The sequence below is a fragment of the Camponotus vicinus genome, unplaced genomic scaffold (genome assembly GCF_025532165.1).
Source record: "Camponotus vicinus isolate PSW18456_S1 unplaced genomic scaffold, iyCamVici1.0 SCAF_6, whole genome shotgun sequence".
NCBI classification, from domain to species: Eukaryota; Metazoa; Arthropoda; class Insecta; order Hymenoptera; family Formicidae; genus Camponotus; species Camponotus vicinus.
In genome coordinates, this window is record NW_028141978.1 from 3,829,530 (window position 1) to 3,843,163 (window position 13,634).

At 32.4% G+C, this 13,634-nt stretch overlaps 1 protein-coding gene across 1 annotated transcript in view; it reads left to right on the forward strand.

Moving 5' to 3' along the window:
* Window positions 1–2,687: 2,687 nt before the first annotated feature.
* The window catches only part of LOC145973568 (uncharacterized), a 31,665-nt gene continuing 20,718 nt past the window's right edge, over window positions 2,688–13,634 (forward strand). Inside the window, exon 1 of the mRNA XM_083103070.1 lies at window positions 2,688–3,728. The gene's annotated coding sequence lies outside the window, so the exon portion shown is untranslated. The remainder of the gene's footprint in view (window positions 3,729–13,634) is intronic.

Genomic DNA, 13,634 nt, shown 5'->3' on the forward strand with positions numbered 1-13,634 from the left:
TGTAATTTTGCATATCAAATGCAAATAAAATATGTATGTACATCCATATGGCGTTATTCACTATTTTTTGTGTATTTTCATCATTTTGTGTATTTTTTACATTATATTTTCCTAGACAGCGTTTAATCTGCACATATAAATATCGTTCAATTGTTTTTGTGATCACAAAACGTGGCAGCTTCTATGTACATTATCGCAACGATACCTCCCACCCACACACGCACACACGCATACACACACACACACACAAGCATATAATACGCGCGCGCGCATGAGAAAATGTCGGATGTGGTTCCGGATGTACTCTCGGAGTACCTAACGCCGGATTAAATCCACAATAACTGATTGTGAGTAAAGACGCGCTTGAAAACATGGCAAATTCAACATCTCATTAAGAAAATCGATGTTACTTTAATTATTGTACGAATCTCTTTCAATGAATAAACATTGAACGTAAACGTAGCAATTAAAAGGATACGAAATGCGTGTGATTAAACGTCCGATTGAAATTAAACTTTCAGTTTAATTAAAAGTCACTCGTATATTATATATTCCCATGTGTTATATTCGTATATATTTGAAAAATACAATTGCATTCACAAGTCCCAGAAAATATTCAGGTTAAATAGATGACGCATTAATTTCATAAAGGTATAATGACATTAAGCGTGCACGAACGTCGCGACACTAAAAATTATTATTCATTATTAGATTGCTCGTTTTGAGCAGCGACATTAATTTCTATACGGAACGTTACTTGTGTGCGTGTATATTTTGTTCGAAAATAAAAAGCTCTCGTACTAATCTATATTAACAATAATAATTTTCAATTATTTTTTTTTAAATTTCTATGATTGATTTAATTATCTGAGAGGATTCGGTTTTCTGGATCGAAACAGGAAATGTCAGAGGGAGGCCGCTTTGAGAGTATTACAAAATGCCTGTAGACATATAAAAGCCACAATATTGGCGAGCGAATTTTGCACATAAAAGCCCTATTCGATATATAACGAGATGTAAAGTGTGTTCAATCACGCTTATCACTTAAGCGTTTCAATTAACACTTTGAAATATGCGCCATCATCAACATATTATTGTACATATATATATATATATATATATATATATATATATATATATCTTTTTTTTCTTTTTTTTAATCGTTAGGATTATATATATTATTAGGATATAAACTACATAGTAAATTATTATATTTTTATATGTCCCATATATAACTTAAAATCACACAAAGATTCCCTATTTTATTAGAAACATAATATTGCAGCGTGTGATTAATTAAATTCTTCACGAAATAATTAAAAAGCACTGCATTTCGTGTTCCATTTCATAATCGTGCGCAGATTTACATACTTCCCTCGCACACACATACATACACAGATGTACTCATAAGCTTTGCGCATTCACTTTGATGAGTGTGTCCGCCTGCATTCTCAACCGGGCTTAACGTAACCTACTTCCGGGCGGTGCAGCTTCCTTGCAATTAGCAAACTGAATTGCATCTCGCATCGTATGTTTCAACGACGTTATATCTCTTTAAGAAGGAATTTTCGCCCTCAGTTGCCAACAACAAAGATATGCGAGCTGTTTTTCAAACAGAAATTTTCAACTGGTAATTTGTTACAAATATGTTGCATCGAAATTCTCCACCGAAATGTAATATAACAGAATTCTCAATTTCTGGCTTCGCCTTCCTCCATTCTGCATGAATCGTAAACAGACTGAGAATATTTGCTTGTAACATCGCGGCCATATCCATTGTAAATTTACCATAAAATCGATCAGCAGAAAATCCCCTCCCCGGAGGTAACAGAGAATACGATTGTTCTTCGACTAAAAATAACATATCTGTGGGATTTATATGTAAATTCACGAAACGCGGCTTGATTAATTATCATCCCCAAAGGGCATATTCATCGAATTTTATAAAATTTGAAAACGCTATCTCTCTTACGCATTTATTTGAAACTGATGAGATGAATTGGATAGACTTAGTGAAATTAATGTGCAAGATTATCAATCTCTATACCGTGCTTTGTAATGTATCTGTCACTAAATTAAAGTTTTTATAGTCTCATGACGTTATTTTAATATATAATAATTTCCCGATTATTTCTGTGCCAAAGATACAGTGAGATTACTTTCACAGAAATATATTATCAATTGCAAAAGAAATAATCTATAATAATTTTTAATAAAATGAATGAAAACACAAATTCACGAGATGATACATCTATTCTATTTAAAATCGTGATAAATGATCACTATTTAACTTTACACAATTACCGTTAGAGGTAGATTTACACAATTTATTTAAATACTGTAGTCTATATGATATACGCGTCTAATTTATAATATTATTTTAAAATTAAACTCTCTCTCCTGCAAATATTTGAAGAAAAATGACGCGATTGGAAAAGTTTATACAAGGTAAATTAAATACCAGTTAAGAGTTATATATATATCACGTATTGCGATAGTCTTTATTCGGAGGATTTCAACTTTTGATAAGACGTCCTTTTTTATAATCATCTGCTATACATTCGATTACACTTTCAATTTTTGTTGGCTTTTGATTAAAATCTCTTATACATTGCGGCACATGCGCGGATAAAGGAGACGCGCGAGGTAGTCGCGAGGTTTTCGGTCAGTCGGCCGAGAGCCGTCGAGGAACTCGAATTGCATGCAAATTTCGTTGTCCACATATATGCACGAGGTTTCGAAGATTATCATCACAAAAGGCTGATAGAAACTACGTATGGTCTATGGACAAAATATTTATTTTCGCGCTGTAAAATGCATGAATCGTCGAAAGATTGACAACAAAAGGCTCAAAATTGTGTATTCTACTGATTGGACAGAGTGGAAATATTTGGTGGAATAATGTCTCGTGAATTTTCTCACGCGGATGAATTTGCATGTGAAGACAAGCACGACGCGCAACCGTGATTAATCGCAGTTGAAAACAAGAAAAGGCTCGACTCCGAAAGTTCGACGAAGAAATTCAAAGAGAACACATGGACGTGACTCGACTGATAGAATCGAGACCGACGAACTTCGAACCACTAGTAAATTTCCGGAGATACGATGGCGTGCTGGTGACAGAGAAAAATCGATCTTTAAGTGTCCAACTCTAACTCCTATTGTATGATAAAGATTACATCATTGAAACAGCTAGAAGATATATTTTATGAAAGTGTAGTTGACGAAGATATATTTCAAAAATTAATTTAGAGTAAATCTAGTTCATTGATTATATAACTTATCAAGTATATTTAATATAAGACAGATAGGTTTCTTTAGTCTTTAGTTTTTTAAGAGTTACAGAATGTTTTGAATCATTTATATCGACAATTAAAATATTTACGCGCTACATTTAGACGAAAAGTGTGGATATGAAATCATCAAACATTTTATGAAATGCTTTCAAATTTTATACAAAAGTACTATAACATCGGCAGTATCATACAAAGATTGCGCCGACATATGAAACGTCAAATTACCGAATGTGTTCGGTGAAGAAGCTAGTCTGGTATACTAGAAGTTAGTGTGTATACGAGAGTTACTACTCGTATCCCTTCAATAACATCGTCGAGAATACACAAAGTTGGCCAAGCATGAACAAGAGGAGATCCGGTGCGACAATTACCCGGAAAATTTTCGTAGAGCTCGCATCACGAAGATTTCACAAACTATAAATTAATTCTCAGGTATGTTGATTTAGCTTATCCTAGTTTATCCTCGCATCTCAAAGTGCAATATTCCCGATATTTGCCCCGAATATGCGCGCGATTTATGCTTGTATATATGATATTATCTATCTATCGCCAAAGCATAAAATAATTGATCGATTGGTAGTTTGCGATAATCAACGTCCACATTAATTACGGGAAATTCAATTTACGATTATAAGTTTACAGATTATCATTAATTACACAATTCGGCTTACTATCATGTATGTACAAAAATATTTATATTAGCTATGCAACAATATTTATATTAGCTATGCAACAATATTTATTTACAAAGAAGATACGTTCGATAATATTAATATCGTAAAGTTAAATTAATTAATAAAATTTTAATCATTGGAAAATAGAAAGAGAAGAAATTCATATGTTTTGAGTTCAGAATATATCTGCCTTTACATTATTTAATTTATAACATTTGTAAATCATATCTCTCTTATATATTTCAATCGCTATTAATATTAAAAATAATCTGTTAAAATTATAACCGTCGCAAAATAGAAAAAAAGAAGCTATATTTTTAAATTAAAAATATCTCTCTCTCTCTCTCTCTGCTTTTAGATTACTTAATTTATAACATTTGAATCATATCTCTCCTGATAAGTACTCTTCAGTCGCTGTTGATATCAGAGGAAAAGAAATCGATAGAATATGGATTATTCCATTTTCTTTGAGTTTGTTTCTTTGAGAAACATTGAATTATTCCGTATTCACGGAGGCTCGTATTCACGCAACTTTGTGCTTGGCTCGTCCAAAAATTTTCGCCATTTGTGCGAGTGTCTGTTTGCAACGTGACGTATCGACTTTCGATACTTGCGTCCATTGCTGATTCAGGACCGTGTATAGTTCTCTCCTTGCAGCATTAGCCCCACGTCACATGCTATGACGCTTAATAAGCGCGAGATACGCGAGAGACGTTGGATCGTTTCCAAGGTCGAAAAATTGCTCTTTCATTCTGAAATATTGCTTTTGCTTTGTTAAAGGCCGTAATCTTCCCTCGATGAGACGTGCGCGGCATCCGTCAAATCGTTTCGATAATATTTCACCATCTCCAAAGAGTGCACTATACAAGACTATCGTTGATGCATTATGTACTTATGGCAAATTATGGCACGTGCAAACAAAACATCATCGCGAATAATCACTTCACAAACTGTTCATTACTTTTATCTACGTTCCCCAGACTGCATAGAATACCGCTCTTTTGCAAGAGATTACTCCATTATCTGGTTCATTATAATGATGCTATTACGTTTAATTAATGCAGTTAATTCCGACAAAGCAAAATACTGAGCGCATCATTTCTTACATTTTTTATGCTCCGTTATCCGATGTTGAGACAATTTAATGGAGAGAATTTATCAAAGGCTGGTAGGAAGCGAAAGAAGATCCGGGAGGCGAATTCGTTTTGAAAAAAAAATCGAGTCCAATCATAAGGGTTACCCTCGCGACGGGAATTAAGTACTGGTCCGAAGTGGAGACTGGCAAAAAAGTCGATAAATGATATTCAATTTACTTCGCAATGTGTGGTTGATTTGTCACATGAATGACTCGCGTTAGCGACAAAAGACCCGGCAAAAAGTCAAGCTGAATAAAAATAAAATAGACTTAAAGAACACAAACAGACAAGAAATAATAGGTCGCTTTCTTGTTAATCTTTTCAATATCGTTATTACGATGAGAGAGATCAATTTTGGCACAACATTTCATTCAATCGTTCATGTTAAAATGTTTATATTTTGCTGTACGATATATTTAGCACAAAGAAAATAAATTTCCTCTATGCGTTTATTTGATCAAAAACGATTTAATGTTGACTTCTGTTTCTAACTTAATTAAAAATAATATTATAAGATTATGATTTGTAAGACACACATTTATAGTACATATTTTATAATTAAATTTATAATATACATATAAATACATATATCTAGACATATAGAAATTAGCTGAGCGGCCTAATTTAAATATCTGTAAAGCATATTTACAATAGCAAAAATTATTTATATTGATAATAAGCTATACAAATATATATTTCTTGATGTAATTTTATGATTTAATTGTTAAAAATAATATATAAAATTTTTTCTGTATAAATCCTATTTTATATATCATTCCTTTAATTACTCTTACAGCTTTTTATAACTCAAGTATATACAGATAGCTATACGACTTACAATTAGAAAGAACAAATATAAGGAAAAAAAAAGAAAAAAGAACAAAAGCAATTAAAACAAACAAATTGAATTCCTCGACTGCAATATAATTCTCCTTTCTGTAACTCAATACATAGAACGATGGTTTGATTGCAAAGCAATCTTTCGCCTTTAGGCCGTGAAACTTTCTAAGAAGTAAACGTGTTGCCTAAATTCGTCCGAGAAGCAAACTGACAAGGGCAGACGGTAGAAATTGCCTATATTTGTCGGAGAGAAACGATACGATGCCTCGCGGGTACGATACTACAGAATTCGGGACTCGAGTTTCGCGTCTCGTTAACCCTCTGACCTCTTCGCGATAAATTGCGGATAGAATTTCATTTATACAAGAGTCAGAACAGACATCGATAGAAACCCCAAGAAAACGAATACGAAAAATATCGTATATCTAAGGCAATCGAAAAAAGAAAAAGAAAAAGAAAAAGAAAAAAAAATACGAATTTTCTCAAACAATCATCAATCTTTTTTTAGAGCTATCGCGCACAAATTGATACGCATATACATAGTATAAGACCATCTAGACTAATGAGCATGGTGATTTAATGTTTGATGTTCATTGGTTTAGGCAGCCTTACGCTATGCATATGGAATTATGTCAATTTGTGTGCGATAGCCCTTGCATTAACATCCTCATGATTGCATATATATATATATATATATATCAAAGTGATAAATTCATACATTATTTTCTTGTCAAATTCTAAGAAAGTCTAAATGTTATAAAAAATGTATAAAAAAGTTTATATAAATAAATATATAAGTAAATATATAAAAAAAGTCTAATGGTATAGTAAAAGTATATAAATTTAAAATAAAGACTTGTGTATACGACATGTACAATTTTTCGAGTGCTTGATAAAAAATTAGCGGGCGACGATAGGAGTTAATACAATAATAACAATCCATAACAAAATTTTACCTGAAGATTATATGAGTCAATATTTTAAAGTGAGGACATATTATATGTTTACATAAAGTTATCTTTCAATATCTCGTGATTTATGTGGATATGCGATATATGTTTGTATAATAATGTTCTTTCGTGTGTGTGTGTGTGTGTGTAATGACTTTTTAGAATTTTGTTACTTTATTGCACATTATTCCCTTTAGTATTGTATAGGATTTTGTGGAATAATAAAACTTTTATTACGTTTTTGCACTGTAATCCCATGGATTATTTACTCTCTACCCTTTCTCTCATTCTATGTTTGGTCTCGTGTTTTTCCAAATATACAACAGAAAAGCTACTTACAAACATTTTCTAAGAGAAAAAAAGGAAAATAATAATTGAAACTAAATTTTTGCGCACACGTATGTATATATTAATTTATTCACTCTAGATTTAATTAAGTCCTGGAATTATGCGAGTACATTCAGATTCAATCAGACTTAATAAATACTTAATAAATACTTATAAAATCATATCAAAGATCGTCGTTACAATGCTTGCTCTCTCTTAATTGGAATATTCATGAATAAAATATATTAAAACTTGCTAGAATAACCGTATATTCATGATGTATCTTCTATTTTCCTCGCGTTTTTGTAAGAAAAGTATTCATTAACAAAACATGTTCCCATTCGAGAAATAATTCATTCAAATGTTCGCATATAAAGAGATTGTGTAATTTGAAGCAAATAATCCGAAAACTGATTTGCATGCAAACGTTATAATTTTATTGTACATGCGCGTTAATTAAATCTATTAGTAAAACATTCGCGCGGTAATTAACAAAGAGATATTATTTTAAAGAATGTTATTACAATATAACAGTCTAACTTAAAAAAATAGGATAAACTTTCAACTTTACCGTCATAACTTCGACAATATTACACGAAACCATAATCGCGTCTGCTCACATTTAGCCGGCGGGAAAGCTCGCTGACATCGAGGAGATTTTTCTTTCACGACGCACTTTACGGAACTATCCCTTAGGTAAATTCCCTGACCCGTTTCACGTGTCACGTCATGAATCAAGCTTGAAAACGGAGTTTTCCTGAATAAAATGACGACAGATGGTTTTCTACAAATTATACGGCGCGGCTTTTTTTGCAAGAATTGTCCATTTGGCGTGAAATTATCCCGTAGTTTTCGTGATCCAAAGTGCGAAGTGCAATCAAATGGAATTAGGCAAGAAACCCTTTAACGTGGCGACTCTCAGTAACCCTTGACACTTTGCAACAACACCTCAAAGTGCCCGCATCGCAATAGGAGTAAAAAGTTTAGCTACTTTTGCCATCGTTGAGATACTCGACGTGCTTTCACGTGGATTCGCAACCACCAGAACATGCCCGAACAATCTTTCGTAACTTAGCTTTCAACCCCGTATACGCGACCAGCTGAAACGTCATTTTCGATACAATTCCAATTATCTCGCTTTCTTTTTTTCTCTGAATCGACATTCTTTGTTAGCCTTTGCGTAAGAACTATATCATATAATACGCAGAATTTTTTTTACAAAACCATTACACATACTTTCTGTCATACAGCATTCAACAAAGGAAGAAGTAATAAAGTATAATGTCTTTCTACACTGCTCTTTAATGGAATTGATGTTAGCGTAGCTGAAGGCCGCACAAGAAGGATACGATTCTCGAAGTTACGCAATTATACTACGTACTCCTGCGGCGATATTCCGTACTCTTGGGAGGTTTAAACATATCTCTCATCCAATCTTTAAAATCACGTGATTCGCACAAATGAGAATGTTTTAGCTTAGTCCACAATCTTTTCATGCTACGTTTCTCCAACTTCAAAAATTGATGTTATAAATTTCTTTTTTATGGCCTTCGCGAATAGGGAGTACGTTCTTCAAATATACTATCTAAAAAAAGATGCTTATAAAAAGAGAAAAATAGCTTTAATATATTTACTAGTTTACGTATGAAATTGTTTATTAGCGAGAGAGAGAGAGAGAGAGAGAGAGGTGCAGATCAAATTTTTATAAATTGCCGAGTTTTTTTAAAGCTAAGTGAAGATATAGCGAATAATGCCAGTTTTTTATGGAACGTGTCGAGGAAACATGAAAATAAAGTTGTCGCTGTAATACGACGACTACTTTTTCGCCATGACATTCTAAAAGGCGAGCTTTTGAGAGAGCCAATATTCGTTTCCTTATTCTCTTTTTGTCGTACCCTTCGCGTCTCCCTCTGACCGACGTGCCATGCTTTTATCCTCTGACACGTCCGAAAAGTAGACCACGAAAGGATTGTTTCGCTTCCTAGTTTCCAGTTACGACCAGGCAAGAAAAAGGACGATATCCGCTTAAGGAGCAATGTCGGAAGTATTACGATATTTAAAGTAGGGAATAAAATAAGGATCTTCCTCCAAGCACGCATTAACGGCCGTAGGTCGCACCTGCGACTCTCCTGTAGGAATAAATGCTATACTAATTAATTATAATTTATATCACGAAAACACGCTGAAAGCATCATTACCTCGGAAGCAGTAAAAAATACTTGAAATATTTAGAAATTTCCTATAATGTAATTTAAAGAAAGGAAACTGTATGATTTATATATTTTAATCAAAGTTTTTCTGTAATACATTTTTAAAAATTAATTATATGTTAATAATACATCCTCACAGATGGAGATATTATTATATTATTACTACATTAATTTTCCTAAAAATGTTTCGGTAAGACTGACTTTATATATGTTAACGTGTGCATTTTTATTTTTTATATGTAAATTTATTTTAATAGCACAATTTTTATCACAAAAAAATATTATTTTCTTTATTTTACGTCTGATATGAGAATCCAGACCTTTATCGATGGCTTTATTACGACTTGATGGATTTTTTATGAGTTATAGTACTATCTAAAGGAAAAGACGCGCGTGCGTCTCATTTCAGGACCTAGAATGTGTGTTCTTTGACAAAGGCGTACATTATTGCGCGCCAAGAAAAGGTCAATCGAAATCACGAAAGGGAAAAGTTTTTGTCCCGTAGGTACGCTTTCCTAAACACGCTCTTTTCTCTCATCGCTTCATCTCAATTTACATTAAGAGAAGTGCCGAAGTAGTTTATCCGACAATGAAACTGAAACTGTACTGTATACGTATCTCCATCAAATTACGCCAGGCGTATTTAATTAATCATTCTTGCATAATTTTATGTACCGTGTTTATTAGGTACAATTGCAGTCGCATTACTAAATTAAACATTTACTAATGACTTCTTCAGGTTAATTTCAACAAATATTAAATATTTTAATGTCATTTTAAGCGTAATTAAGAGCGAAAGGACAATAATTTTCATTATTAACGTAAAGTAATATAATAATTAATTTTTGTGATAATTAATTTTGACAATACTTATGCAATTTTATATGATCAATAAAAATATGGTTTACATTATTATATATTTTCTTTCAAATTTGGGAAACTATGCGAAAAATGTTATCTACTTCAATACAGAATATGTGAAGGATTAATTTATTAAGATAGATCTCTTAAACTATAACCGTTGTTTTTTACCGTAAAACTTGTAAAATATCTATTGTGAAAATTGAAAATTGAAAAATGAAAATTATAACTGTCTGTAATATAATATATTTATCCTTTAGTTGCGAAGATATTTGAAAAAATATTGCTATTATTGAATCAATTGACCGACAATAACGTTATTGTAGTAACGTTCCGTTATATTGCAATATCGTTTTATAAACTATCTCTAACAATAACTATGTCGACAAATATCAATGAACGATAGATATCAAAACGTCGATAACGGCAGAAAGAGAGCATAAAAATCGTAAAACGCGAAATGATGACCACGTGCGATATAAAGGAATCAGAATAGCTTTCGATTGGAGGAGTTAGAAATGATAAGAACCGGCGAAGAATTGTTGAAAAAATGGCAAACAGATAATAATAAGGTTGTTCACTATTATATATAAAATTATGTATATAAAATTATATACGTTGTCGCATTTGTATGTTATAAAATTTATATGACATATGAAACCGTTCGCTCACTATTATATGATGTTTCACGTTCTGCGTATAGTGTTCTCGCTCGTTCCATTTCCGGTATTGCATCCTTGTTTTGCATAACGAAGAACTATTCCATAAGCAAAGCTATTTTGTCTTTAATAAAAAAATAAAACGAGTAACGTGTAATTTGCTTGACTGCACAAATTCGAGCCAATTGTAAAATAAAATTCTATTTACTTTCTTAAAAACGAGTTTTCCTCTTAATTACGGATTTGTGATAATAAAGAGATTAAGAAGTATAGTATTTGAGTATACGACAAAGTGAATTAGTTTTAGACAAGATACAAATTACTCGTCAGAACTAGTAAATATTTTGCGCGAATTAAACCACATGAATATTGCTTTCCAGACCGTTGGGCATTTGCGTTGCACTAAAATTTCATTCCCGGCTACATAAATGAAAAAAACAAGATGCTTTATTTGAAACATATTGATTTGTCAGAAAGCGCGATCGTATCAAAACATGAAATAAAATTTCAAATAAAATTAATAATTTGTTTCATGCTCTTTTAATCATTAACGATCGTTATTTTCAATATTATTATGGTGCAGTGATAAAAAGGAAAAAAAGGAAAAAAAAGAATTTTATGCTTTAATTTATTATAATTATAATATTATAATAGTTCTGCACATTTATAAGTGGAAAAAATATATATGTCAAATTTGCACGCTTAAGTTACACACGAATAATCCATATTACACAGTAAATTGAAGCCAGCGTAAAATTTGGATGGAAAGTAGAAAAATTTTGACGGAAAAAATTTTTGCGATTTTGCAATTCTATGATGAATTAATCCCGTAGGCAACTAGCAATATCAGAGAATAGTACGAGGAAATCATTTCTAGCAGTGCGAGAGCGAGCAGAATTACCAAATTACTCGTGTTATATTATTTAATAGTCGCATTTGCACGAAAACTCTAATTTGCGCCTACTGGAATAGAAACACACACCTTGCACGTTTATATTCGCGAGGCGAAAGTTTCTCCAACTTCGATGGCTAGCAGTTCCGCGTTTCATTATAACGAATAAAAAGTCGACGAAACTTTTCTCGCATTTACGTGAGTTTCACCTGGTATTGTACTCTTCGAACGCGAATATATTAATATCCGCTTTAAATAAACTATAAGATAATACAAAATATAGAAAATCAATAGACTAACAAAAAATTCGACTTGTAAGAGCAAACAGTTGCTTAATTTCATTTTCAATCCAACACGTTACACGAATAATTTCGATGGATTTTAATTAGTCTCATAAATATTTCGCTAAAATTCACAATTGTTAAATTCAATTCGAATCTTCTCTTGTTGCAAATAACCAAAAGATCCTTCCGAGGAATCGCCAATTGTTTCCAGCGTCTACTTTAAATCGTGGAATATTCTTTGAGTGGCAAAGCTTCGACATTATAAGGGGAAAAAAATAAGTAGAGAATCTGTCTGGAATAAAGGTTAAAAAGTAAGTCTGCTGAATTCCGAGAATGCTTAGATGCGATGTGAATCGCTGATCTCAAATTATTCCGCGACTTTTATCGCATAACTTGCCGGATATGACTGACTACTACTCCTCGGGACGAAATTATTCGTCGAAATTTTTTGGAAATATGCGCAAATTTCGTGACGAGATATTGTTCCACTCCCTCTGCGTGCCAGAATAAAATTACCGCGCCTGTACCCACCCTCCATTAAATTCACGGATCGTACATATTCTTCGCGGCTTATAGTCCATAATTTGCGCCACTACTAGCGTGCGTAATCAGTTTCATAACAACTAAAGCTTTACGCTGTATATTGATTTAAATTTACATTACATTACTTTTTCCTACGTAATCTAATTATTTTTAGGCGTCTTGAATATGCAAATAAGATAATGTTGTACACAATTCTGGAACATTTTAAAATTGTTCTAAGATTATTTTTCAGATCTCTTGCAGAAAAAATAGAAGATTTACGTCATATATATATATATATATATATATATATATATATATATATATATAGAATACTAATTCGTAATCTTCTCGTAGAGTATTACGATGTAAGCGTGGATTTACAGTCCTGGTTATCGCGTTAATGTTCCAATGATAGCAACTGTATCCCGGGATGAATTTCGACAGGAAGATAATCTAGTAGATTACATTGTAATCGCATGTCTCTCTGTATAAGTATACCCATTCATTTTGCGGTGTGTGTACAAATTGCATATTGATATTTCTTCTAACGCACGATCGTATTAATGATCTATATCATAGTACAACAGGTGGATTAGGATAGATCACTCCTGCGACAAGCCAGCGTGCATAACAATTACTCATCGTATTTTCCGGTGATAAATAACGCGCCATCGCGCAACATGGCGATTTCACACGTGCGCCATATCGTAATGACATATTTCCTGACATACATATTTTCACTCCGAGAAGGAAAAATGTTTTCCCCCGAAAAGATGTAATCCCTCAAGATCAAAGTTTTCATGACGAAGGTTCTTTGCGAAGAAAAGAACTTTTACATATTTTTCTAATATTAATATAAATACACAGATATGTCGACTAGATTGAAATCAAAATTTTATTTTCGTGACAGTTATGTTTTATAAAAATGTGAAAATTGAAGATATAAAGAAAAAATGCATAAAAAAAATTCAAATAAAGTA